At 36.7% G+C, this 24,117-nt stretch overlaps 1 protein-coding gene across 7 annotated transcripts in view; it reads right to left on the bottom strand.

Annotated features, from left to right (window-relative positions):
• Positions 1-24,117, bottom strand: part of znf462 (zinc finger protein 462) — a 108,414-nt gene that overhangs the window by 81,074 nt on the left and 3,223 nt on the right. Inside the window, exon 1 of one of the 7 annotated variants that reach the window (XM_007230613.4) lies at positions 21,088-22,319. The exons of the other annotated variants lie outside the window; for them this stretch is intronic. The gene's annotated coding sequence lies outside the window, so the exon portion shown is untranslated. Of the gene's footprint in view, positions 1-21,087; positions 22,320-24,117 lie in introns of those variants that run through there. 7 annotated transcript variants of the gene reach the window in all.

Below are 24,117 nucleotides of genomic sequence, written 5' to 3'. Positions count from 1 at the left end.
CCACATTAAATGTCATCTAAATGTCAGTAAAAATATCACATATCGACGCCAAAAAACGATTTCTATACCGACGCATCCCTCCTGACGACCAGCCTCTCCGCTGTACTGGAAAACGCAGGGACAGTCTGAAGCCTGGGGGGGTTGGTGTCGGGCTGGCATCTGGGGAAAACGAGGATATGTGTCAGCGTTTCACGAGCGTCAGCATCAGCAGGTCCCTCAGAAAACGCTTCGCTTCGTAAAGACGCACAGGCAAGGAGTTCAGAGCAAGGAGAAACTGGAAGAGGATGACATTGGAGTTTGCCTGCAGCGGATGCAGTTTTTCCTTTACACACAAAAAAAACCCACAATGCATTTGGTCCAAAAAAAACTGGCTGTATATTTATGATAATATATAGATTTGTGGCACATTTTGTATTACGACGAAATGATGGACAGATGCATGAAAAAGTAAATAGTGTAAATACAGATTATATACAAATAAATATTCTATAAATGTAATATAAATATATATAATTAAATATATACATGTAGTAGTGGTGTAAGTTGTTTAAAAAATAATCTGATTAATTACTACAATATTCAGAGATTAATCGTGATTAATCGTGTCTTCGTCTTCTTTTTAATACTATATATTTAATAATGGGTATTTAAATGTAAACAAAGAATGAATGTAAGACTGTATTTACAGTACATTGAATGGGTCAATTGAGTAAAAAATGTCTGATTAATCACAACAATGTTCTGTGATTTATCGTTTCTTTTTTTAAAGTGTTTAATAATGGATAGTTTAATGTAAATAAATAAATGCATGTATGATTCACAAAATGGGATTATATATTTATACTAGTGGTGTCAACTGATGTCAGTTGATTTAAAAAAAAATCTGCTTAATCACAACAATATTCTGTGATTACTCGTAATTGATCGCACTTGGTCTTCTTTTTAAGAAATAATCTTTTAATAATAAGTGTTTAAATGTAAACAAAAGAATGATGTAAGATTGACAAAATGGGATTATATTTATACCAGTGGTGTTAATCGATATCAGTTGATTAAAAAATAGTCAGATTAATCACAACAATATTCTGTGATTATTAATTATGTATGAATTTTAGCAGTCAGATTATAAGTAGCAGTAAAGCCACTCTGCTGAAGTGCAGCATTATCTAGCAGGAGCAGCTGCTAACCGCGCTAAGCACTAGCTCTTTACCCATCTAAGGAGAATATGGTCAGCCTGTAGCCTGCAGCTAACACTGGTTAGCACTGCTGGAGCAGCATTAGCATTAGGCACTAACTGCGCTAAACGCTAGCTCTTTCTGCAATTATATATATTAGATTAGATATATCAGACTGTAGTCTGTGTGTTTACTGTGTTAAAACAAGCTAACCACTAGCTAATATCGCGCTGGTTTACTAGAACACTAAGGGTTCCTCAGTGTAGCGCTGTTGGGCGGCATTAGCTGCTAACCACGACTATCGCTAGCAGTTAGCTGGTAATGCTAATGCTAGTGCTAATGCTAGTGGAAATCTGGAAATCTAAGCTTACTGTAATAAACAGAAGTACTTTACTCACCCAAATAAACAGTTTTCAGGAGAGAAATCTATGTAATGTAATTTTTTTTATTATAGTTTTGCTTACTTAACTTAGCTTTACTTTACTTAGTTAAACCCACCACCACCCAGCGGCGAGACATGCTGAATTAGAAGGAAAACATGGCAATACCCCTGTTCCTTACTAGTGTCACATAATGCAACTTATAATCTAGTATGCCTTGTGTATGAAAATAGACGCAAAAATGATAAATATATAAAATAATATTGCAGATATTATTCGTTTATGTTCCATAATAATATTTTCCACATCCTCTTTTTTTAGCTTTAGTTTTTTAATAGATGCTTTAACATTTGCAGACAGGATCTGCAGCTATTTTGTGAAGAACCACTCATCCACTACATACCAGCAATATTTTAACTAGTCATACAATGACATACAATGACGCTGGTGAAGAAAGAAGTATACACACTTTCAGTGCAAAAACATCAATATTAAAGCATGGCTTCCTCTAAGCGTCTGTTTGTTTTGATGTGAAACTGAATTAATTAGTGCCCACAAGATAGAGGAAGAGTAGGGGAAAGGATTCACAAAGATAGCCAAGCCTGTTCAGCTTTCCGTTACTACAGCGTAGACTTTTACTAGTTCAGGGGAACTGTGGAGTTCAAGATGAGATCCTAAATTAGCTTTGTTTTGAACAATATACTGTAAAATAAATGCAATTAAAGTATATTATTGTCATTTTAAAGGATAAAGGATTTTTATTTACTTAGATTTTTTTATTCAGTTAAAAAAAATAACACAAATCTGGGACAAAAGAGAAACAGTAAAAGCCTTCACTCTGCTCTAACATCACCCCGCTCAGCGTGGAAAAAGAGGAATCTTCTGCTAAACAGAGGAGATGCGGCGCTAACGTGGGAGAACATGCTGAAACGAAAGCAATGTGAGCAGGAGACACGGCGTGTGCTCGGCGCCCAGACAGACAGGATGAGCTCCTATCAAATCTGCTCTGTGGTCTGAGGTGGCAACAGAAAGCAGACTGCCACTTCCTATCTCTGGATCCCCCGAGGGGGGAGAGGACTTCCTCTACAGCGGTGCACAACACGATAACACCCCGAGAGAACACCTCCGACAGAACACACACTGCAAAAATAACATCCCGACCAGTTAAAACCTCTCAAATCTGGGCTAATATATCTCTTTCTAACAACACCAGAAGATTAGCTCAGCTGTTTATGGACTGCTTAAGCTGTTTTAGCCACGTCATCTACCTGAAGTGTTTTCAACTGGTAAATAAATAATAAAAAAAAGAAATCAGACACTTTTACTAGACAAATATACTTACATATATACAGCAGTATTATGTTTTCAACTGGTATTTCCTGCTCTTGGGCCCTTACCACAACTGGGAAGAGAAATTCATGCACTAAGCCACTCAACTAACGGACACGCTTTACACATGCAATCCTGGACAAGCTGTCAGATAAAGAACCATTACTTAAATTAATAGTGCTAGAGTAGCATTACAGTAATTTTACTGTATATGGTAAGTATGCAGCATTATACTTCACCAAAGTTACACACAAAATGCATTTTCCCTTTTTCAGTCAGCGTAGCATCACAATGCTACATTTCACTACATATTTGATATTTTGTGACTCTTATCTTTTAATCATCCAGCATCAGTTTTTAAAAAAATATTATTAAATATAAAAAAAAATATCTAATATTTTACTACATCTGCGAAATCCTTACAACTAAGCTGATATGTTTACAATTAAGTAAAAAATCTTTTCTCTATTTGTTTTATCATGCATTCTTTATCACAGTGCCCCACGTTTGGTTTTATCTCCCCTTAAATATACACATTCAGTATAATACTTGTCATCTTTATGAGGTAGAGTCACCTGAAATTCAGGCTTTCAGTTAACAGCTGTGCTGAACTTGTCAAGAGTTAATTACTTGAATTTCGTATCTCTTAATATATGTTGGTATACAGTAAATAGCCCTATTTGAGTACTGTTGTAATACATATCATGGTGAGAACAACTAAAGTAAAATAAAAAATATACTGTATATACTTTAGAAAATAACAATAAGGAAATCCAAAAAATGTCAAGAACTTTGAAAGTATGCTGAAATGCTGTTGTAAAGACCATCAAAACTTTATGATGAAACTGGCTCTCATCAGGACCACCTCAAGAAAAGAAAGACCAAGTGTTACCAGCCTCAGAAACTGCAAGTTAACAGCACCCAACCATAATACTGAATGTGTGTGTGTGTGTGTGTGTGTGTGTGTGGTTCTCTCAGAAAACCACAGACCCAAACCTCTGCTTTGCTACAGATCTTATCTACTCAACATATAAGCTGTACAGCAGATCTTTATGCAAATTCACATTTCATACCAGGTTGTAGAGCTGATGGACTGTCAAACTCCTCTCCAAATCAGAGAGTCTGTTTCACACAACCCAGCCGTACACTTTTTTCACTCTGGAGAAACTGGATGTTGTCTTGTTCCTCTTCTCACAAATCTAAAGTCAGCTTCAGACTGGGAGTTTCAATTCCACCTTAAATGGGTGCAACACTTTCATGAATCCTGCACAGGTGCTAGTGTGTGAGGAGTAACTGCTGATCTTTTAAGGTGGAACATAAACTATAGTTAGGTATCTAATGCTGGTTACACAGGGGCTCACTCTACATATGTTTTAGCAAGGTGTGACACCAAGGCTGGTTTTAGACTCGGCTCACAGCCGGAGCTAACCACGTAGCGCTACTTCTTCCATCGGAGGGTCACGTGACTTCAAAATGATGAGCGGTAACAGACAAGTTCCCATAGCATGTTGATTTATCATCGCTTACCTGTACTCACTAGCACTGCATCACCTTCTTAAAGTAAGCATAGGACCCTATTATTTTTTTGGAAAATTCTGCTTTATTTTTTTATATTTTCGTTTTTTATTGTTTTGGTTTTTTTTATATCACATTTCAGATTTTTAGGTTCTGAATTTTTAGGTTCATGTTTCAGTGCTTTCTTTTAAAGTATTTTAAATTGTACAATTCAATTACATTTTAGCTAAGGAGCAAATTAATGAATAAGTAACTAAATAGATTAAATAAATAGATTTAAAATCTCCCTGTAATGAACATCATTAACAATAACAGATGCTGTAAATCTCTTACAACACCCATTTTTATATCTGCACATTTATTCATCTAAAAATACAAAACAATTTATTGAAGACACTCACACTGACAAGAGATTATTTTAAAGAGATTCTAGGCTATTTACAGTATATTAATAGTTGAAATTTTTAAATATTAACACAATTTATCAGAATAAATATATATTTGACATAGTGCTGGACGATATGGCCAAAATTTATATCACGATATATTCCTTAAATTTCGGTCGATACGATATAATTTCGATATTGATATAAATACTTTGAAGGCCTCAGAAAACTGCTAAGAAGCCCTGCAATCCCTGCAGCACTGCGGATTTAAATTATTATATAACTGTGTAATTTAAGACATTGAAACCTCCTTTCACAAAAACTGTAATACTTTAGAAATAAAAGTAGTCAAAATAAATGAATGCTCAATATTATTTGCATATAGCAAAATAATAACATGACATCCCTGTCAAACATAAGCCTATATAACTATTACCAATAAAAATAACTTTAAATTACAACAGAGGCAGAGCTTCTTATTCTTTGTGAACAAATTTAACAGATTAAAACAAGTGTTTCAACTAGGATATAGAATACAATAAGCCTTTATATACATAAAAGCAACAAGATTTTCCCGTCAAATAAACAAACCTACAGGCTTTATCAACTATGAATAACTTAGTTACAACATAAGCTATAAAAGTGCTTCAGTCAGTATAAGAAAAATATTGTATGTAGTGGAGTTGCTTGAAGTGGTGGAACAGATTAGATGTATTAACATTACCGCTGCTGGTCGGCTGCACTCTCCCGCACAATTTGCAGCAAAGCGGCAAGGGAGCGGACCCGCGGGCGAGCGAGCGGACCCGCGAGCGGACCCGCGGCCGGCCTCGAGGATCCGGGGCCGACCGAATCGAGTCTACCTTAGCCTTGGATCCGCTCGTCCCGGCTCCGTTTGGCTCCAGCGCGAGACATATGTGCTGCGTAGCGAAGCGGACCCGAGCCTAGCCATTTTAACCTAGCCTTGCCTAGCCTAGCCTATTTGGCTACGTGCCTGTGTGGTTACGTCATCACGCACTGACGTAGCCCAGCTACGGGGGCTGAATGTGTTGAGCTCTGCGGCGAGCTGACACCAGTAAAAAACGCCTGTCCGTGATTCTAATACATATCGATATACCACAAAACTGATATCACCGTTATTGAAACATTTCTTATCGCGATAAATACCGATATCGAATTATTGTCCAGGCCTAATTTGACAATATCATAAGTTTTCTTATGAAAGTAACAAAAAAATTAAATGTTCTCTATTATTTTAGTCAAAACATCTATTCATTTCAATTTTACGCCCTGGGGGCTCTTATTATGAAATCCAAAATGGCAGCTTATCTTTTTTGCTAACTGGTAATGCTAACAGCTAACTGTTAACGCTGTGATGTTTGATAGCAGATAGATGGCACTGTGCTATGATATGATACGTGTATGATGTCTATTCCTTACTCTATTCAGTTACTAAGGTTAGAACAGTAGCTCCACCAGGCTACAGTTCATTCAGTTTATTAAATGTAATTTTTTTTAGATTTTTTATTTCTGTGTTTTTCGTGTGTATTTGATGTTTATATCTGAATCCCCATTTTATGCCTTAATTTCATAATTCCATCCAAGGTCTCCACATCTCGGGAATCATTAGGCCTTATGATAATGTATAATGTATAATAGTCATTTTACAAGAGGTAAAATGTGACATAGGGCAAATTACGTAAAATATTTTTTTTGTCCCTTAATAAAAAGGCAAATATTGCCATGGCAAATATATACCTTAGAATAATCCATCCTGTGTCATTTATTAGACCCCAGTTTTCGATATATTGGATGCATTATTAATATAATACATGCTGAATAATTGACTTCTGGTCAAATATTGTAAAAAAAGTCCTTATCCTTAAATATCCTTAAAGTATATTGTGATTTATATATTTTATATAAGGAAAAAAAAAACTTCCTTGAAACTTCTGTGGCCAGACCAAGGGGGGATTTGTGTTTAATCGCCTCTCAGCTCCTCTCAGCGATTAGCATGCTGGCTAACATGCCTTAAATAAACAGTAAAGTGATGAGAATCAGGGCTTCTGATTGACTGTCTGTGCAGACTGTCTCTCTCTCTCTTTCTCTTTCACTCTCTATCTCTCTTTTTTCTATATTTAGAGGCAGTGAAGGGAAACGGTCATGCTTAGACTGAGCTAACATTAGCATTTCCTCTGTTTTGGGTCTTTAGAGGTTAGCACAGCCAAAGCAGGTGGACACAAGCTTGTGTGTCAAGATTCACCACAGTTTGAACTCAATGAGATTTTTTTTTAGCTTTCTAGATTATTTCTAGTGACATTTTTATTAGTCACTGTATTCACAGGAGGTGTTAGATTGTGCTAGTCAAAATGCTTACTTTTTAAGATGAACTGACTAAAATATAAGAGAAATAACATTCTTATACACGTACGAGTCTCAAAATTGAGCAATATTCACCACACTGACTAGTGTACAGCAGCTGATTTTACTGTGTCATCACATTTCAGCGAGTCTGTGTGAGAATATCCCCAGAATTCTGGCGGCAAAGGCGACGAAGGGCCGCGCGACGGTGGGGTAATGATCCACAATAATTAAACACTCAGCAAAAAGCGTGTTAATCAGATCAACTCCAACTTGTGCTAATGCAAATCAATTAGGCTAGTCTTGCAGCGCAAGAAGAGCCAATTAGACGATCCATAAAAAAAAAAATCCCTGTACAGTGGAGTAAAGTCGCGAAGTGTGTGATGATGTAAAATTAATAGCGAATTTGCTTGGCCAATTAAAAAGTTACATAACTTTAAAAGGACCTTTTTAGTGGAGGGACAAAAAAAAGGCTTGTAAAAATAGACGGGATTTGAATGCACTTTTCCGGGGTCTTTTTCTCTTTTTTTTTTTATAAAAGAACCTGCCGCTCTGCTAAGTGTGCGCGCATCACTGGAGAGGCCCGGGCTGTGTGAGGAGGAGCAGGTTAGCGATTCCCCAGGAGCCAATGCATCATGTCAAGAAAGCAGCCAGTGGACCATTTCAATTGGCTTTTGTGTGTTTTACCCTCTCTCTCTCGCTCTCTCTCTCTCTTTTTCTCACTTTTTCTCTCTGGCTGAAGCCTGAAGAATCAGCTCAAGGTTTCAGCAGCTCTCCACCACTTCCTCCTGTGGCCTGCCTGGACTGAGAGGTCCATTTTGTTGCACACTTCACTTATTTTCCACCTCCGTCCATCAAAATGGAGGCTTGTCATCCTGCCTCGACAACAAAAGGACGTGCAACCTTCCTCAATGGCCTGCAAGAACACACTTCACCCAATCTTATTTTCTCCACTTGCAGCATCTGTGTGGGTTTATAAACTTAAAACAGTCCTACTGCATTTGAACACAACTCGTATTTATCCTGTAGAACTAACCTGACTCTGTCTTTATGAGTAATATATGCAAATCAGCTCTGATTTGACTGGCTGTCTTCTATTGGGAACACCTACTTAGGAACAACAAGCTGACAATCTGAATGATCTTCACACTCTGACTAGCACATGAACATGAACAATAACAAATCATGAAGAGCTAAAGTGCTGTGGACTGGATGGGTGGAGCTAAACTCTAGTAGACTGAATGGGTGGAGCTAAAGACTTGAACATTAGGTCTCTTTAACTGTACTATGGGAATGAGCTCTGTTCTGAGTTCTGAGTGGTTAAGCTTTATTTTGCTTTGTGCTTTAAAACATAGTCTGTGATGAAAAGTTTCACTAGAACGCCAGAAAAAGTGGGAAGGGCTAAACTGCTATAGGATAAATGGGTGGGGCTTTAGTGCTGTAGGGTGAATAGGTGAAGCTAAAGTGCTGTAGGCTGAATAGGTGGAGCTAAAGTGCTGTAGGCTGAATAGGTGGAGCTAAAGTGCTGTAGGCTGAATAGGTGGAGCAAAAGTGCTGTAGGCTGAATGGGTGGAGCTAAAGTGCTGTAGGGTGAATAGGTGAAGCTAAAGTGCTGTAGGCTGAATAGGTGGAGCTAAAGTGCTGTAGGCTGAATAGGTGGAGCAAAAGTGCTGTAGGCTGAATGAGTGGAGCTAAAGTGCTGTAGGCTGAATGGGTGGAGCTAAAGTGCTGTGGCTGGATATGTGGTGCTAAACTGCTGTAGGCTGAGTAGGCGGAGCTAAACTTCTATAAAATAAATAGGTGGGGCTAAACTGCTGTAATCTGAATAGGTGGAGCTAAGCTTGTAAGCTGAATAAGTGGAGCTAAAATACTGTAGGCTGAATGGGTGTAGCTAAGCTTGAAAGCTGAATAAAAGGAGTTAAAGTGCTGCAGGCTAAATGGGTGAGGCTAAGATTGTAAGCTGAATAAGTGGAGCTAAAATGCTGTAGGCTAAAAGGGTGGAGCTAAACTTGTAAGCTGAATAAGAGGAGTTAAAGCGTTGTAGGCTGAATGGGTGTAGCTAAACTGCTCTAGGCTGAATAGGTGAAGCTAAGCTTTTACGCTAAATAAATAAATAAATAGTTGGAGCTAAGCTTGTAAGATAAATAGATGGAGTTAAACTGCTGTAGTCTGAATAGGTGGAGCTTAGCTTGTAAGATGAATAGGTGGAGCTTAACTGTTGTATTTTTAAGGAGGTGGAACTAAAGTTCTGTACAATAAATTGGTGGAGCTTAACTGCTTTAGATTGAATATGTGCAGTTTAATTGCAGTAGGATAAATGGCTGGGGCTAAATAGGCCGAATGAATGGATAAAGCACTGCTCTCCAATAAAAACCTGTTTAATGGACCAATAGAAATGCTCTAAATTTGTGAAATGAACTATTACTTTGCATTATCTTTCATTCAAATTTAAATCCATACTGGCCTTCTCTTGTAAAGTCAGGATTTCACAGATACATGTTTTCTTAGGACAGCAGTGATATGTATTTCAACTTTGTGACATCACAAAACAATGTAGTGTGGCTTTGTTATAATACATGGAGTTTAGCAATAATTACACAATATTTTTTTTCATGATATGAGCCCTTTAAAATCACTTTGTCCGTCTTTAGTTAGAAGACAAATGCAGATACATAAAACTGAACAAGCCTCAGCTGCACCTTCAGCCAATCTCTTCTCATGTTTTCCACCACCTGCCTATTTATGTCAAGAATTATTCAAATGAAATCTTCACACCAGGTTGAGGACCTCCAAACAGGCTCTGGTATCCCAGTGGGCTTCAGGGGGGCATCTGTCCTGGAGTACTTGCAAACATGAGGTATTATGTAGATTGAACTACAAGGTTTTTATGGCAGGTGTAACAGAAAAGTTACAGTGTATTGCTGTTCTCGACAGGTCTAGAACATGGTTATATTTTCAAAAATTACTGGCATCCCCTCAGGGTTGCCAGGTCCAACAAAAATGCCCTCTCAGAAGCTTAAACTAGCCCAAAATATCTGTGCGTCACACGTTTAAAGCAAATGGCAAAACACCTATGAGTGTACAAATTAGTATTCTGTTTACAAGGGATTTATTATCAGTACTGCTATTTATCTTAAAGTCATCGTCATTGTCAATACCAAGAGTCTGTCAAGGGTTACAGGGGGGCTGATGCCTATCCCTAGTCTTAAGGTCATTAATAATATTGCAACATTAGTGTTTTATTAGTTCTTTCATTACAGTTTTATATTCCTGTCAAGGAATATAAACATTTAATAGTAACATAATTTGACATTTATTTACTATTTTCTGTTCTTGCCCCACCCACTTTTTTGTTTTTTGGAGGCCACAGTAATTTTTAAAAGTAGCCCAAAAAACGCACCCCACCACCTGCGACTGAATTTTAAAACAAGCCCAATTTGGCAGGAAAACCGCAAACCTGGAAACACTGCATCCCCTGAGGTAACACTTCATGACCAGCGTGCTTGAAATTCAGAAATCCTTACAACCAAGCTGAGATGTTTACAACAAAGTAAAAAAAATAAGTTTCCTCTATCCAATTCGTAATGCATTCTTTATTCCAGCACCCCTCGTTGGCTTTATCTCCCCTCAAACATACAATTATATACTATTTATCATATTTTAATTAACACAATTAATATAAATATAACTATATCACAGTTAGTTCCGACACTGCAATGTGATTGGCTGAGTGGAGTTCTATGAGTACCGTTACCAGCCGGTAATGCACTGTAACTGAAGCTCTCCATGTATTACTCTACCACATACACGGGTAACCTAGAAACGATGCAGCGTTTACAAGCCAAACAGCACAGCTACAAACAAAGCAGCAATGAAACTATTTTAACTTTCTCCACTATAAAAACTTGCATCTTAAGAAAAACAAGTGTGATTAATGAATTGCAGTTAATTAAAGAAAATTGTCGTGATTAATTAGATTACATATTTTAATTGATTGACACCACTAAGATGACATTATACATTTCTCAATCTACAGTATTGTGTGTGGACCAGGAAAATGCAATAGAAGACCCTTAGTGAACAGTGCAGTGGGTGGTAATGATCAGGACCGGCAGTGTCTGGCTAGAACTGAACAGACAAGTGCCTAAGAGCGAAATCACACTGTATAGGACAGGGCAAAATTCATGGGACACAGTACTAGTCTCATGTCCATATAGACATGTTAGTCTATACAGGTCCATATTTAGGATGCCTAAAGTCTTAAAATGCTTGTTTAAAATGTAGATTTGGAGTTAAAAAGTAAGTACTAAAAAAGGTTTTTCCATTGTTTACAAGTTAAAAACACTACTTTTAATACCATTTGTTAAGAGTTTAGAAGCAAGAGCATCGGATTACGTTTAGCCAGTGCACATCCAGGAGCTGATCTGATCTTCAGTCCTGCTGGTTAGGTCAGTTTTGTTTACATTTAGATAGAACAGCCTGATAGCGATCAACGAACATTTAATTTAGCTGTAAAACATCCCGACTGAGGCTTCAATTCCATCTTAAACAAGCAGAAAATCAATCTGTAAAACCATTACACTGCTATGTTATCTTGCTAAAGCACTGTTTGTTTGCTGAAGTTGGGATTCTGTGTACCTTTATGCCCAGCATAAACAGTTAGCGCACCCATGCTAATATACCAACACAGCCACCGGGCAGCCCAGTTCCCAGCCTAAAGCAGATAGCATTAACAAAACAGCACAGAGAAGCAGAGTCCTGAACTGTAGAATCTGACGTCTATAGAGGTCTGCCTCTGTGTTGTCATACAATGATCAGCAACAGCTACAGCTACAGCTAGCAGCTAACAGTTAGCAGTTAGCCTGACAGCAGAAGCTGCAGCTAGAGGGGAAAGCACACTGCTCTGGGGTTGGAAAGGAACAGATGCACGGCTGATCTGCACGTAGACATGATGGAGTGTTGCACTGATCCAGTAATACCATAATCTCAACATGAAAAAAAGCATAATTGTTTTATTCGGGCCTGTTGGTTTTCTTCGTGCACCAGCAAAACACACAGACAAAAATCAGGGCTAGCTCAGAATCAAGGCTAGCTGATGCTTTGAAAGCACACACAAAGAGGTCAGAAGGTCAAGTGGACTCTCGACACCCTTTTGTGACTATAATGGTAGCACTACAATCCAAATGATTACAGAGATGACCAGAACTGATCCTTTGGCCTTTCGTTTTTTAGTGTTTTTCACTTTATTGCACCTTAAAATGGTGAATATTGTATATATTGTGCATAAATTCATATTGATGAGCTAAAATCACAGGTTAATGCCAAGCTTATTCTATTTGTCATAAAGAAATCGTTCCTCTTTCACCTGTACTGCTAAAATAACTTACATAGTTCACATCTCTGTGGTGCTGCTCATAAGAGGCGTGGACCTGTTTTTCCTGTAAAGAGGCTTTGTGACAACCTTTGTTATAAAAAGCTATATAAATAAAATTGAATTGAATTGAATTGAACATGATTGATCTTCCTCTGTTGGATTATGGGATGCAGTTTACAGGGGGTATCCTTTATTGTTCTGCTATGCAATTTAAATAAAATTGAATATAAGATAAAAAAATGCTTCAATGCTCTTTCTCTTTGTCTTTTTGTCTCTTTCTCTGTACTTTCTGGTCAATTGTCCCTCTGTTCACATTCATCGCAGTATGCACTAGTTTATATGTTTATATAACATTATTATTAATATTAAAACAATTTATTTTATTGTTGATGATTATGGCTTACAGCCAAAGAAAACCCAAACATATATGTCTCAAAATATTTGAAGAATATAATAATATTAGAATATAAGACTGACAGGTACTTTTGGCCATGTGGGCAGAGTGCCAAGTCCTGCTGGAAAATGAAATCTGCATCTGTCAGCAGAGGGAAGCATGAAGTTCTTGGACTATGCTCCTCCCCACTCTTCCTCACACTCTTCATCTACCCTGATAGACCTCCTGATTTATATTCATTTATTAGTCTCTTCTCGAACAAACACCACCTTACTTACAAAGCCTGTTACAACCAACACCTGCCATTATTACAACAAGGGTTACTTTATTTTAGTAATTCAGTTCAAAATATATTATATAGATGTATTACACACAGAGTGATCTATTTTAAGCGTTTATACTGACTTCTTAGACTTGATTTAACACAGTGGACCAACACCAGCAGATGACATGTCTCTCCAAACCATCGTTGACGTCCATATATTTTGCATTTAATTTGGAAATCAAGGGATCAGAGTCTGGAGGAAGAGTGGAGAGACACACAGTCCAAGCTGCTTGAGGTCTAGTGTGAACAATCAGTGTCCACAATCAGTGATGGTCTGGAGAGACATGTCATCTTCTGATGTTGGTCTACTGTGTTAAATCAAGTCCAAAGTCAGTGCAGTGTTTTCCCACAAAATCTTACAGCACTTCATTTTAAGAGTTTATTTCTTTTTTTGTTGATGATTCTGGCTTACAGCCAATGAAAACTCAAAAAATCAGTGACCAATTGGTACTTTTGACAGTGTGGGCAGTGTGTCAAGTCCTGCTGGAAAATGAAATCCACATCTACATAAAAGCTGTCAGCAGAGGGAAGCATGAAGTGCTGTAAGATTTTCAGGGAAAAGACTGCACTCACTTTGGACTTGATAAAAACAGTGGACCAACACCAGCAGATGACATATCTCCCAAAACCACCACTGATTGTGGAAACTTCACATTAGACCTAAAGCAGCTTTAAATGTGTGCCTCTTCACTCTTTCTCACATTCTTCCCTCTACCCTATGGAAGCCCATTTCCGCCACCTGAAGAAAAAAAAACGTCCTCAACTAAGTCATAATTATGAGATAGAAAAGTCATAATTATGGGATAGTAAGTCATAATTATGAGATAGTAAGTCATAATTATGAGATAAAAAAGTCATAATTATGAGATAAAAAAGTCATAATTATGAGATAGTAAGTCATATTTATGAGATAAAAAGTCATCTCATAATTATGACTTTCTATCTCATAATTATGACTTACTATCTCATAATTATGACTTACTATCTCATAATTATGACTTACTATCCCATAATTATGACTTTTCTATCTCATAATTATGACTTAGTTGAGGACGTTTTTTTTTCTTCAGGTGGCGGAAATGGGCTTCCATACTACCCTGATAGACCTCCTGATTTATATTCATTAATTAGACTCTTCTCAAACAAACACCACCTTACTTACAAAGCCTGTTACAACCAACATCTGATATTATTAACAACAAAGGCCTTCCCATACCTCATGCTAAAAGTCCCTAAAACAAATATTTATTACTGCTGTTCTTCATTTCAGTCAGACACTGTTCGATACAATTGTCTGAAAGTCCGAATGAAAAATAAATACATTCTATTATTGTGCTAATTTTTTAATTTTCAGTTAAAAACACAAAATAAAATCACATTATTGCAACATATGCTGTTTTCATTACACACACACACCTGCTCTCCAAACCATCACTGATTGTGGAAACTTCACACTAGAGCTCAAGCAGTTTGGACTGTGTGTCTCTCCACTCTTCCTCCAGACTCTGATCTCTTGATTTCCAAATGAAATGTAAAATTTACTGATGATCAGTGATGGTTTGGAGAACCATGTCATCTGCAGTGTTTTCCTTGAAAATATTACAGCACTTAATGCCTCCCTCTGCTGACAACTTTTTATGGAGATGCGGATTTCATTTTCCAGCAGTAACAGTTGGTCATATATGATATTTAAATTTTCTGAAATGCTGATCTTTGGGTTTTCATTGGCTGTAAGTCATAATCATCAACAATTAAATAATTAAATACTTAAAATAGGTCACTGAATTACTTAAATAAAGTAACTTTTCAATTATATAAACAAAAAATCAGTTCAGCATATATATATATATATATATATATATATATATATATATATATATATATATATATATATATATATATATATAATCATAAAAAAATAAACATAAATTATTGCCATTGCTGCTTCAGGGATTTAAGATTTTTTTTCAGAGGTCTTTTATTTTGAAATGCAGGATACAAGAGGTGCAACAAGGTAGATTAATGGTAGATTAAAAATGCTATCATTAAGTAACATAAAGCCTGACACTGCTGCTGCACATCAACACACGCAGGAGCTTCATTACTGTAAGTACTATTTAATACCTCATTGGTTCACAATGATTTATTATTATTCTTTTATTTAGTATTTTAAAAATTTTACATGTAGTTAAAGCCAGGGAGAAACAGAAAACGACACTGGATAACATGTAAGCTGAAATTTACACAGAGAACAGCAGTCAGTACTTTGGTAAACAAACATGTGCTAATGCTAAGTTACCTTAGCTAACGTAGCCCTGCACAGCTTGAAAACAGCTAGTTTTAAAGAGTTACAGTATTAAACTGACATTGTATACACCAGCCATCAGCCATAACATTAAAACCACCCATCTTTAACACAAAAAAAAAAAAAACTACACAGCTGTGACTCCACAAGACTTCTGAATATCTCCTCTGTTATCTGGTACCACGGCTAACATTAGCAGCATATCCTTTCAGTGCTGCTAAGTTTTAAGGTGGGGCTGCGATGAGCATCAGTGAACCTTGGGTGCTTAAGTCATTAATGTTTTATACCTAATATATAGTATTCACCCCTTGACTGGTGCCATTTCAACTAGACAATCAGTACCATTCACTGTATCTATAATCAGCCTTGTTATTAATGTTTCACAACACTAATGTTACAGTTTTACACTATATAACTACATTATTATACATTACTCCTCTCTAAACTGGCTGCAAAAACACACACAGACTGTTTACTTGCTGCCTAATATATGTAGATATGTAGGTACCACCCCATAACAGGTGCAACAGGAATTAATTAATTTAATTAGAGTTATGACTGATCATTGTATACAGTATTAGCCTATGTATTTAATCATAACACTTCTGTAAATAGATTAGCAAGAAACATGTTAGCTTTAAGAACTTACTGTTCACTTGCTGCCTAATATGTAAACAGTACCCTGTAGCAGCTGTTAAAGGAGGTCATTGAGTTAATTAATGAGTAAATATTATGCAAAACTTACTTTTTGCATGCTTTTGTATTTCCACCTGAAAATCGACTGCCCCTAAAAACAGATTTGAACTGTAAAAAAAGTTCTTCTATCCATCTATCCGTTTTCTTTGAATCCGTTTGGATAAAATCTGCATAGATCCACCCTGGCTCCACCCCTTACCTGTCAAACCCCACTAGGTCAGTTGAAAAAATGCTGTTTTGGTCATTTTGCTTAAGAACCTCAGATAATACACAGCAGGATTTGCCATTAGACTTCGTCTGATGAAGGGATCTATACCTACTCTCTGTGGAAAGTCTGCAGGTGAGGGAGTCTTGCTGTAAGTTCTTTCAAATAATGAGTTTTATGCTTCTATCACAGTTTAGCATAAAATCGCTTGTTTGTAGCAGTTAGCGAAAAAAATAGGGCATGGTCAGCAACAGCTTATTTGCATAAAAGTGACAGAGCTTATTCTGAAAGGCACTAAAACTAGTGAGAATAGAGCTGGTCCGGACCCAGACGTTGTCCAATGCGGACCCAAACCAATTACCAACTACAGAGAAGGATTTAATTCTGACAGTGTTTATTTAAAGCGGTGGAATTTTCTTGTCTTTATGGTTTACGTGCTTTACGGTGCAGTAAACTCACAGACCAATCACGTGTGTTGTAAGATCACCAAACGCTCTCCTCTGCCAATCAGATCTTTATTAAACATACTAAAAGTTATAATATTAAATTAAATAAAACTGCTGTTTTTGAACAATGCTGATTTTCTGGCCAAGTTCAGCAAACATTTCTTCATATATTGTACGATTTGTCATTCATGTAATTATTATTATGACAGGCAGGCCACAATCAAATATAAATAAAATCAAATAGAATAAATATAACATTCTGAAACAAAGTTTACATACAGATTCACATTAATAGACATGATAAGTTTAATTATTGAGGGTGTTTTTATTTATTGTAAGATAAGTCAATAATGTAATCATTGTGACAGGCATATTTAAAACAATAAATATTGTTAAATAAATAAATAAATAAATATACTAAATAGTATTTGTTATTTGTTTTGTCTTTCAAACTTTAAAACACTGACAGAACTACTAGGCTTCTTCAGTATACAGTATATAATACTGAATCATAACACCAGTTAAAAATGATGAGGGGAGGTCACAGGTTCGAACCCCCGCTCATGCAGCTTTGCCACCAAGCAAAGAGGGAGCACAATTGGCCCTGCTCCCTCCGGGTGGGTAGATGGCACTCTCTCCCCACATCACTCCTAGGGTGATGTCTGCAGCACAGGGCGTCTGTGAGCTGATGTATCAAAACCGAGTCGCTGCACTCTCCTCCGAGCACGCTTGCTTCTCGGCAATGCTGCATCAGCAGCAGCTCGAAAAGAAGCGGTGGCTGGCTTCACATGTATCGGAGGAATCATGTGTTAGTCTTCACCCTCCTGGTGTGTTGGGGCATCACTAGTGATAGGGGGAGTCCTAATGAGTGGGTTGGGTAATTGGCCGTGTAAATTGGGAAGAAAATCAGAAAAATTAGAAAATGATGACGGTCCGGATCTTAGCCTGAAGAAATTTTCTCTAACTGGACCGAACTGAATTCTAATTAAATATCCCTGGTATAGATCATACATTTACATTATTCTAATTTATACGATGTCCTCTTTAATATTATGGCTGATCAGTGCATGTGGTACTAATGTGTACAACTACATTGAACTTCTGTAATTTAAAGAACTTACTGTTCACCTGCTGCATGATATGTAGATACCACCCCATAACAAGTGCCACATGAATGAATTAATGTTAATTAATTAGTTAACGGTATGGCTGATCAGTGTATTATAGATACTAGCCTATATAACTGGAGTATATATATATATATATATATATATATATATATATATATATATATATATATATATATATATGAGTATTACAGAACATGCTCTGGAAACCCTATGTGAACTGGGAACAAGTTCTAAACTCTAAAACTCAAGCGCCAAACAAAAGCCCCCCCCTTCCACCCCCGTCATTCTGGACTCTCCTGCATAAATGGGTCAGCGGTGAACTTGAACCTTGGGCTATCACTGAACGTTCCACAGTTGCATAAGGGGGCTTTTAGCTTTTCCAGGTCAGACACACACACACACACACACACACACACACACATAGACACATGTGCACACGCACACACACAAAGGGATCAAATACATTACTCTGTTACTACAGCCATGTCATCACGGACATTTGATTAATTCTCACGTGGTTGCCTTAGTGAAAGAGTGAGAGTGAGAGTGAAAGCGATAGATAGCTCTTCTCTGGAGCTTCTGGAACTCCAGAAGAACCTTCCCAGAGGAACATTTTATTGCTCAAATGTTGATCTTTGGTGTCTCAAGAGACGTATGTAGAGATCGACTGTGTCACAGATGTTTCCTCTAAAATTGCTTAGAAGAAATATCATTAGACAAGCATGAGATATAAGATAAGAAGAAGTCAAAACTGAGAAAATTTGGTTTTTAGAAGCATATGAGATCTGGATAGGTTGAATAACAGCCTGTTAAACCTGGGTATCAAACCCACAACCTTGTCATCTATGGCCCAGTGCTCTAACCACTGAGCCACTACTGCAAAATCTACTAAATCATTCAGAAGATATAATCATAAAGAACTAAATAAGCATTGTAACCCTAATTAAACACATTCAACTCAATCAAAACAAACAACTGCCCAACTCTTAAGCATGTAGAGCGTGTTCGTGTTTTGCCATTTAGCACAAGCTAACACTAACGTGGTGAATGCTAGAGAGAGCAAAAACATGGTGTGGCCAGCAACAGCTTATTTGCATTAAAGTGACAGAGCCCCTAAACAGCTCATTCTGAAAGAGACTGAAACTGGCAAGAATAGAGCTGGCGAGATCTCTTTATGTGAGACTGAAATTGTGTGAATAACTTAATGAACCTAATCTAACTGGTGTAAAAAGAAGTATATAATATATCCTCTTTAACATTTTTGCTTAATTTGGTTTTAGAACCCACAACCTTGCCTTCTGTGGTCCAGTGTTCTAACCACTGAGCCACCACTGCCCTACAACTGCCCTTCTATTCTCAAACCTTTATTTCTTAAACAAACAAAAAAAATCATAATAAAAAAAAAAATCATATTGCATTAATAACACCTAAAGTGTTGGCACAATTTAAAATTATAAAAAAAAAACTACAATGTACAACTAAATCATTTAAATGCTTGTTAAAAAAATAAATACATTCAAACATTATGCAATATGTTGTAACCAGCACTAAAAATGATCTTCTGCTTCCAGTCTTTGGATAAGAAATAGTTCATATTGAGACTGCTGTCTTTAAAAAATGATTGACACTCTAAAACTCAGCTCACTGGTGTCACTTAATCATTTTAAACGTTTAATATCTAAACACCTTCAGACAGCCTGCACCTCTTTTACTTAATCTTATTTAGCCTTAACTTTCAATTTTTATTTTAGTTCTTCTTTTAGTTTTTTTATTTCCTTTTTATTTATTTTCTTATTTTCTTATTATTCTTATTATTTTTAACAGTTTTGTATTATTGCAATTTAACTTATTTTGATTTTCTTTTATTATTATTACTATTATTTTATTATTATTATTGCTTTTATTTGTTTTAGTTCATTTATTTATTTGTATTTTTATTGTTTTATGTAAAAGTTTAACAAATTTCTGTTGTTTTAATCTTATCTTATTTTGATCTTATTTTTTATCAATGAAACCAAGTTTTATTATAATTTTTTTTATCATTTTATTCTAATTCTATTTATATATTTTTTATCTAATTTTATATTTTATTTACTGTTATTTTAAAATAATTAAATTTAGCTATTATTTTCTTTGTCATGTCAATCCCTGTTTTTGTAAATGCTCAGCTACATTGAAAATGAGGGTTGCCCTCAATGTACTTCCGAGTCAAAATAAAGGTTGATTGATTGTATTATTATTATTATTATTATTATTATTATTATTACTATTATTATTATGGCATATCTGAGCACAATGTCAGACTTCATTAAGATCTATACTAAACCTCAAGAGGTTTAGTATAGATAGGTGAGATTACTGAGCTTTTTATCTCAGGAGACACATCTGAGCAGCAGGAGTCTTTCGCTAACATCTCCATTGTCTTCTTTCCATTGAATCTCATAGTTGTCTAGGAGAAACTAGAGAGATATTTGATTGTTCTTTCCCCTGGGTTTGGTGCTTTTCAGCGAACCAGTCCACTTTGTACCAGTTTAAGTGGAACCTAAGATACATAACAGAGGGTGTTGAACAATGGCAGTAAAAAGAGGTAAGAAGATGGTGGAGATCATTGATTACCTTTGAAGATGCATAAAGAAAACAAAGAACTTTTGGCTCTTGGTACAACAAGTCACACCCACAACTGTTCACCCTAAAAAAGAAAGAAAAAACTACTATTCTTTGGTTCCAGCTTGGAACTAACTTTCCGGGTTCCAGAAGCTACTGTATTTTTGTTGTTGGAAATGCTCAACACAATTAAAAATCAAGTGCGTGAACCAGAAAGGATCCATCCATTACACATTGGTGGAAAAGGGCTACCTAGAAATACCTAGACATTTCCTAGAGAAGTTTTGAATAAACTGAAAGAGAAACAACCAAGAGCGCAAAACATCTGGAGAAGAAGAACATGTTCAAAAACTGAATGACCTGACGCTAGGCCTACACAAGGCCAGAGAGAACACAAACACACACAGACAAACACTTACACAAACAGATACACACTATCTATCCTTCCAGAAGAACCTGGCTTACCTTGCGTCTAAAGCTCGCAGCAAAACATCACACAAAGCCACGTTCCTCAAGGACGCGAGAAGCGGCGCAGAGGCTCATTAGTCGACCACAGCGGCCTGTCCTTGTCACCCCCAGCACAGCCACCCTGATCTGAGGGAACCTGCTCGCCTTGACACAAGAGCCGTGCCACCATTTTGAAAGCTCCTCCTAGCCCTGGGTTGTCGCAGGGAGAAAGAGAGAGAGAGAGTGTGTGTGTGTGTGTGTGTGTGTCTCGCTCTGTCTCTCCGTCCCCGTCAGCAGGATTCTTCTTCAGTGACCAGAGGAACTGCAGGAGCCAAGCACACACACACTCACACACATACACACTCGTTCACTCGCGCAAGACGAGCCGCCGCCAGCCAGAAAGACCAGGTTTTGATGCAACGAAAGAGAGAAAAATGAAAGAGAGGAATGACAGAGAGGTCCTTGGTCAGGTGCTGAAACTGTACTGTGGAACTGTGGACCACCGAACATCTCCAAACTCCAGGTTCTGGAAGCCTGGAGCACCACACTCAACACACTCAACAACACAAACAACCCAACCAATGCCCAGTTCCTCTTAGATATGAAGTAGCGCAGGGGGAAAACGCTAAAAATATCAGCCCCTGCTTCACTTAGGAACTTGGTTGAGTTTAGGCCAAGGTCAAGATTAGGACTTATCTTAAGCTTCAGGTAAGGATAAACTCAGGTCAAAGCAAGGCCAAGGGTGAATTTAGCAGGAATTCAATTATATATATGAGGTAGGGCTGCACGATATATCGTTTAAGCTCTGTCATTGTGATGTGCGCATCATGTTGCAATGTTTTAATTCTTGACACAAGAAGTAGATACACAGTGCTGTCTCTGTGTCCGTGTGAGTGACAGGCTGCTGCTGCCTGAGAAGCATGAGGTCGGGAGCAGGAGCAAACACGAGGTTACCGCATGGCCTCCATCCACATGGTTGGGCACGTGCTTGTAAGCACACGTGTCGAAAGCTGTGCACCTCAGTCCAGCACAGTTTTGCGCAGATATTTTCAGTTACAGCTGAATTTATGCTTTGAATCAAAGAAAAACCCTCTTAATCACCTTTTAAAAAAAATTGAAAGTCTGATTAAAGGGCCGATTGCTGTTTTTTTTATTTTAAGTGCTCGGCGCTGATTAAGTGCAATATATATAGTCGAAAAAAGAACATTTGCAATGTAATTTTTTTAAATATGGGTAAAGAAAGGTACACAATATGACTTAAGTCATCTGAAGGTACCACTTTAAAATAAGACTACCTTTATAAAGGGTTTATAAATGGTCTACAATAAGTTTATTAATGGTTACTAATTAGGTTGTAAATGCCATAAAAATCATTAATAATCAGTTATAACACATACGTAGAAAGGGCAACAATATAGATGGCTGTGGGGTCGCTATTTCACAAACCAACAGGTCATTGTTGCCCTTTCTATGTATGAGTTATAACTGATTATTAATGATTTTTAAGGCATTTACAACCTAATTAGTAACCATTAATAAACTAATTGTAATCCATTTATAAAGCCTTTATAAAGGTAGTCTTATTTTAAAGTGGTACCCATCTGAATATTATCCCAAAATTGCAGTTGTTCCTTTGGTACCTGTGCTATCTACACATGCTTACATACGAGCAAATAAACAGTCTAATACAAAAGAACAAATCATGCAGCCAAGAAAGGTTTAACTAGCTCTTATAGCCTTCAACACTGAGGCCATTACATAAGTCATACGCATTAACCCAAAGGAAGGTAGCCCAAGGGAAACGACTACACATTGACGGTGAGCGTCAGTGCCAAAGACACCATGTTTTAAGAATGGTGAGTAAAGGCTCTAGGTGCCAAAATAAAAGTCACTAATATCAAAGAAGCATTAAATCAAAATACTTTTGCAACTGTAAGCTGAACTTACTGTGTCACATTCCTTTTTTTTTGCGTATCTGAAAAGTAATCCGATCTGTGACAAAAAATTAGAGATCCAATGCAAACCATGAGTTTTGTGATACATTACACCACTGTTGATTGTAAAATTGTTAAAACAATAAAACAGATTTTATAGAGCTCTAGGCTGCGATATGAATCATGCAAATAACAAAAGACACTATAACAAAGAAACTACACTGAAAAAAATTATCAGTTGAATTTACTTAAATAAAATCAAGGCAGCATTTTGTACTCAAGCTTTTTAAGTAGGTCTTAAGTGGAGTCAACATAGAAGATTTAAAGTATTTTCAACTTTTATTATTTGTTTTTTTAAAAGTATATATAGAGTATAGACTTAATCATTATCTTTGGATGTACTCCTGACTAAGTATAGTCTTTACTGTGTAATAAAACATGTTGTGTAAGCTGACATCCCTCAAATTCACAATTCAAAGTTGTCTCTTTTATTTAATACTTATTTATGACTTTTAAGGACTGAAACATGAACATATTCATCTTTCCCATTTGCTCATGGCACCATTTGTTTGCATAATAGGCTTGTCCTCTTGTAGTCGTTCCCAACTAGCTACCCTATCTAAATAATTTTAAGTTAAATGTGCTGAAATTAAGTTACGGCATAAGTCTAAAACCTATAAGACTTTTAATGACTGAAACATTAAAATATACTATCTATTTCAATGGCATAATTTGCATTAACGTATGAGTGAACACTGTAGCCTTTAGCTGACATAAATCTACTGTTAGTAGCAAAGAAAGGGTTAACTTGCTCTTACAGCCTGCAACACTAAGGCTACTAAATAAGTTATACACACAAACCTAAGAGAAAGCAGTACAGTGGAAACAACTACACACTGATGGTGAGTTAGGAACTCTACGCCATATTCAACAACACAGTGAAGAACCATGGTTGTTGTAGTTTTATAAGTAAACATTGCTATTAATAATGAAACATTGCCGTCATATACTTGAATTTTACCCACTTAGGGTTCTTTATATTCGCTTTCACAGGCAAGAATCATTTTTAAATGCAAATAATCAATGGCTTATGACACATAAACAATGCTTTTTT

Source organism: Astyanax mexicanus, chromosome 17 (assembly GCF_023375975.1).
Source record: "Astyanax mexicanus isolate ESR-SI-001 chromosome 17, AstMex3_surface, whole genome shotgun sequence".
NCBI lineage: Eukaryota > Metazoa > Chordata > Actinopteri > Characiformes > Acestrorhamphidae > Astyanax > Astyanax mexicanus.
Note: the sequence above shows the minus strand (reverse complement) of the source record. Positions and strands in the feature narration are given on the sequence as shown.